We start from the raw sequence: 6000 nt of genomic DNA on the forward strand, positions 1-6000 counted from the left end.
GAACAATGATGGAGAAGATTATTGATATGTCTAGGGAGGAGACGGTAAGAGCATGGAGGCCCTGGGATACTGTGGGAGGGGGTTGATGATCAGTCACTGCTAACATGGCCTCAGTGGGGAGGGGAGGGTGTAAAGGGGCACAGAACTGATTCCTTCTCCACGTGAACTGTCAGGATAATGGAAGACTCTCTGAGATACAATGATGGTTTGTGTGGGTGATGTGGGTCTGGGGGAGAAGGGTACCAGGCTCATGCAGCTGCTGCCTCTCTTCAGTCTGACCAGGGGAGCACTCCTCAAAATAAGGTCCCATGTCAAAGTGGCAAGATTTGTCATTCCATGGCCCTCCTTGTCAGAACGCAACATTGTCTCCCTCGATAGAGGAACATGTTCAGCCACAATTTCTCTGAGGTGGGACTGTAGACTGTCCCCATTGCTAAGAACCTCTTCTGTTCCTGACACAGGGTCATTGCCAGTGTGACCGATGGAGCCAGCTACAGCCGGTATCATTCCTGCAGTTGCTAACATATAACAATGGGGCAGGGAGTTACAGGAGGGACAGATGCACCAGGAAACCCTGGGCCAGCAGCAACCTGCAGCAGAAGCTGAACAGCCTCCACCAGATGAAGAGGTCACTGCTGAAGGGCTCCTCGGGGTATATCACAGACTGAGGAGGGTCCGAGTCTTCATCCTCGATGCCATCTCCTCTGGATGAGTGAGGCACAGTATCAGAGCTGGATGGGGATGTCCCGGGAATATAACCAACAGCTGGACTGTGGCCTGGGACCTCCCAGAGGCCATCATGGTAACAGCTGTGTTGGATAGTCATGTGACTGGCCCCATCCAGGGAGCCACAGGGTCTTGTATGGGGTTTCCCAACTGACCGCCCACAAAAGTCCCAAGAGTGGGACTGGTGCCATCTCTGAGAGATTACACCACTTCACCTCCTTTCCCCGTGATGAGGTCAGTGCTGCAGCCTGAGCAGGAGGGTTCAAGAACACAGTTGGCATGCCCAGATGTGGGCACCATCAACTGCACACACCTCAAACTGAGAAGCTGTATCAAAACACAGCGGAGTTCATCAATAGGAGAGGTTCCTTTCCATCAATAAAGTTAACATATTAAGATATTCATAAATAATCAATGATATACTTCATTGAGCCCCAAAGTGACCAATGATGAATGTGGCCTCCAGTGGGCACTGGGGAAAGTGTAAGCTGTGAGTGTGGGCCATTGAGGTCTGTGGCCTGATGCTGAAACAGTGATTGGGAGGGGGATACGCAGTTGGTACCAGGCAGCTTTAACCATGTCACCTCTGTGCTGTAGGAAGCTCTGGGTTATAGCTGCTGTGCCATGACATAAACTGTGCAGAGGAACTCTCGACTGTCACACCCATCATGCATTCTGACATGGAGGGCCAGGGAATGACACATCTGGGGACTATGTGGATCACAAGGTGGCATCCTTTTGGAGGTCACTTTTGGGGTCTCAAGATGGTACTGCCGACAGTGATGACAGTGTATCCCAGGACACAACAGCAATGACCAGCTCTTCCGGCCACAGTGAGTGTCAGAGCCCAGTTTACACCAGACAAGTGCAGTGCCCCATGGGCAGGGCAGGGAGATAATGAGGCACATTTGGGACGGTAGTGTGAGAAAACCTGCTGGAGCTCACAGTGAGAGAATCCCTCCAAGAAAATCCACTGAGAATAACACTTTACCAAAATATGATGAGATTCAGCCTTTGCGTGTAACCTTGGTGTCCTTGTTTAAGGAAAATTTAAATGTGTTAGAGACAGTACAGAGGAGGTTTACTCGATTGATACCTGGAATGAGTGAGTTTTGAGGATAGGTTAGACAGACTGAGCTTATTTCCACTCGAGATGAGAAGAGTGAGGATTGAGTTAGTTGAAGCATATTAGACTCTGAATGATCTTGACAAGGTGAAGCTGACAAGGACCTTCCCCTTCTCGGTCAACCCAGAACCAGAGGGCACTGCATTAACCTTAGGGCTCACCCTTTGAGGACAGAGATGAAGGGAATGTTTTTATCTTAAGGTTCTATACTTCAGAACTCTCTGCCTCAGAATGCTGTGGAGGTGGAGTTATTAAATATCTCAAAGACAGAGGTGGATAGATTCTTGTTAAATAGGGATTCAAGGCTGGTTGGGGAAGATGGGAAGGTGACATTAAAGCACAAACAGATCAGCCATGATCGTATTAAATGGTGGAGCAGGCTCGAGGGAACAAATGGTTTGTTTCCACTCTTATTTTGCACATACGTTTGTATCTGTCTAATCAAAACACATTAAATATGGCAGGATCGGTCCTGTGTTATGGCGGATGAATGAATTCTTTGTATGAGGAGGCAGTCAAACCCCTCAGGGCAGTGTCTTCTGATCAGGGCGATGATCAGGAACAAGAGGGTAATGCTGCAAGTGAGGCAGTGAAGGTGACCCAAGGAATAGAAACACAGGGTCCTCAGCCTTTGCAATTGCTCAACAGGTTTTTGCCGCTGTGACTAAAAGATTAATGAAGTGGGATCCACAAAGTGGCCAGATGTGTCATATCAATGGCCCTCCTTGTCAAAATGCACAACAGGCCTGATAGTCGAGAGTTCCTCTTCACTGTCTATGTTGTGGCACAGCAGCTATAACCAATAGAAACGCAGATAGTAAGAGTGTCTACAGATATTAAAAATAGAGAAACAAAATGAATGCCTGTCTTCAGGAACTTACGTTTGGGGAGCTAATCAAGGAAAATGAAGAGTTGGAAGTGTTTTATATCTTTCTTCTGGTAGGGAAGATATAGGGACCATTGTCGAAATGGACTTTTTTATTCATTCAGAGGATATGGCTGTGGTGGCTGGGCCAACATACAGTGCCAAGAAAGCTGTAAATCACGAAATGGATTGAAGATAGAATTTTAGGAAAATTGCAATTGCAGCTGGGAAACACGTACTCAGCAGACAATGGTGTGCCAAGGCCTTGTTAGACTTTTCCCTTCAATCTGGAAAGATGAGTGACATGGTTAATGGATTGGTTTAAATTTCTGAAAATTCCCTACTTTCAGAGAAGTTTCCATTAGGTTGGAAAGTAGTAAGTGGAGGGAGACAGAAAACAGGAATCTACAGGTCAGCTTGTTTGAGAGCTATGAAAGGGATAATGTTGAAGTCTCTAATTAAAGATGTTATGAGGGTGACTTAAGAAAATTCATGGAAAGACAACAGCGTTTTTGTTACCCCACACTACCCGCCTAACTGCGGTAGTGCTTATTTTTTCCCCCGCACCCATGTTGCGTGTGTGCAGGTGTGAGACACAGTGAAAGACACAAGGTGCACAAATCTTTATTCAAATTTCCACCACCAGGAAGAAAAGAAACACCCGAGTGGCCAGTTACAAGCGGTGCCCTTCACATCAAAAGGCAATGCTGTGTGATCAAACAGTGAAGGGAACACTGTTTTCTTAAATATAAATCCTAATTATCCAAGTTGTTGGAGATGGTTGAAGAGGCGACTTGTGCTTTAATGAAAGAGGGACGATGGATCAAGCATATTTAGCTGTCTAGAAGGTATTTGGTAAGGGGCCTCGTCAAAGGTTATTGCAGGTTATTACCTGGTGTAGAGGGTTTATATACACATTGATCAAAGATTCACTCATGATCAGAAAGCAGGGTGTAGGCATAAATGGCCTTTTTTCTGCTGGCAAGGAATAAGAAGTGGTGGGCAACAGGGATCAGGGCTTGGATGTCAACTGTTTAGAATTAATATAATTAATTAGATGAAAGGACAAGAGATGTGGTTACTAAATTTGCTCATGACACAAAATTAGATCAGAAAGTAAGTTGTGAAGAGGACACAGGAGGCTGCAAACTAATGCAGACAGGTCAAAGTGAGTGATTCTGGCCAAACTGATCATAAACAGGTCCAGGCAGTGGGCCATGGAGGGAGTCATTAGAGCCGACTGCCTGCCCCTCTTCCGCGGTTACTCTGCCCAGGTGTCTCTGGAAAAGGAGCATGCGGTGTCCACCGATACCCTGGAATTGTTCAGGGAGAGGTGGGCGCCGCAGGGAGTGGAGCGTATTATTTCCCCCTCCAACTCTATTTTGATTTGATCCCTGCCCTCCCCTTCACTGTTTGATCACACAGCATTACCCTTTGGTGTGAAGGGCACTGCTTGTCACTGGCCACTCGGGTGTTTCCTTTCTTCCTGGTGTTGGAAATTTGAATAAAGATTTGTGCACCTTGTGTCTTTCACTGTGTCTCACACCTGCACACACGCAACATGGGTGATGTGGTAAAAATAAGCACTACCGCAGTTAGGCAGTAGTGTGGGGGTAAAAAATATAAAGTGAGTGGCTAAAGATCTTGTGAATGGAATGTCCATTTTTAAAATGTTTACATGGGATGTGGCCGCAATGAGTGAGTCCTGTATTTTCATTCTCTCCCCAATTGCCCAGATAGTGATTTAGAATCAACCACATTGCTGTGATCTGACGTTACATGTAAGCCAAACCAGGTAAAGATAGCAGATCTCCGAATTAATCAAATGCGCTTTAACAGCAATCCACAATACTTTCATGGTCACCAGAAGACGGGCTTTATCTAAGACCAGACTTTTTTTAAAAATATGAAAATCCACTAGCTATCATGGCAGGATTCAAAGCTATTGGGCGGCACGGTGGCACAGTGGTTAGCACTGCTGCTTCACAGCGCCAGAGACCCGGGTTCAATTCCCGCCTCAGGCGATTGACTGTGTGGAGTTTGCACGTTCTCCCCGTGTCTGCGTGGGTTTCCTCCGGGTGCTCCGGTTTCCTCCCACAGTCCAAAGATGTGCAGGTCAGGTGAATTGGCCATGCTAAATTGTCCGTAGCGTTAGGTAAGGGGTAGATGTAGGGGTATGGGTGGGTTGCGCTTCGGCGGGGCGGTGTGGACTTGTTGGGCCGAAGGGCCTGTTTCCACACTGTAAGTAATCTAATCTAATCTAATCTATGTCCCAGAACATTGGCTGGGGGTTCTCGAATATAAGTCCAGTGACTTTTCCATGATACCACTGTTCCCCTATTGGAAAAAAAAGCATATGATCTAAATGGTAAGAGAATGCAGAGCTCTGGGATGCAGAGGGAATTGTGTAGCCTTGTGCATGAGTCTCTTGATTACTGTGACTCAAGTTGGGGAGTGCCACCAGCCATTCTTTATCACTCTGTTCCATAGGTCACAAAATCAATGGAATTGTGAAACCAATTCCCAATATGTCACTCATATGCTCTGTTCATGTTAGATTTAACATGAAAAGATCAAACAACCAGGTTCTTTTAACAAATACAAAATTATTGATTTATTATAAAACACAATGTATTCCACAGAGATACCTTCCACAAAATCTAGGTGTTGCTACATGATTCAAATAAAACCATTTTTCCACAATCCTTCCAAACTCAAATGCTCAAAGAGATATTTAGCTGAAGCCTGTGTAACAAAGTACAACAAGCAATTAGGAAATCGAATGGAATATTATCATTCACTGTGAGAGGAAATGAATAAAAAATTAGGGATGTTATGCTTCAGTTCCTCCAAGATCCAGTCGGGATGTGACCAGGTGGATGCTGAAAGGATGTTTCTTCTTGTCGAGGAATCAAGAATGAGGGGTGATAGTTTAAAAATAAGGGATTTATCATTTAAAACAGAGACAAGAAAACATTGTTTTTTTTCCTCTTAGAAGATTGAAATTTTGGATTTCCTTCTCTCAGAAGCCAGAGGCTGCAGAATCTTGAAATATTTTTAGGTCAGAGGTAGATGGGTTCTTGATATTAGGGTTATACAGGAATGTAGCATTAAGGTCAAAATCTGACTAGCCAGCATCACATTGAATGGCAGAGAAGGCTTTCAGGACTCTCGTTCCTTTTTTCTATGCGTTTATTTGTGAAGTCTTTACCACAGAAGGCTGTAGAGGCTTCGCATTCAGGATCCTCAAGGCCGAGACAGTCAGATTCAGCACCACTGAATG

The sequence above is a fragment of the Chiloscyllium punctatum genome, chromosome 30 (genome assembly GCF_047496795.1).
Source record: "Chiloscyllium punctatum isolate Juve2018m chromosome 30, sChiPun1.3, whole genome shotgun sequence".
NCBI classification, from domain to species: Eukaryota; Metazoa; Chordata; class Chondrichthyes; order Orectolobiformes; family Hemiscylliidae; genus Chiloscyllium; species Chiloscyllium punctatum.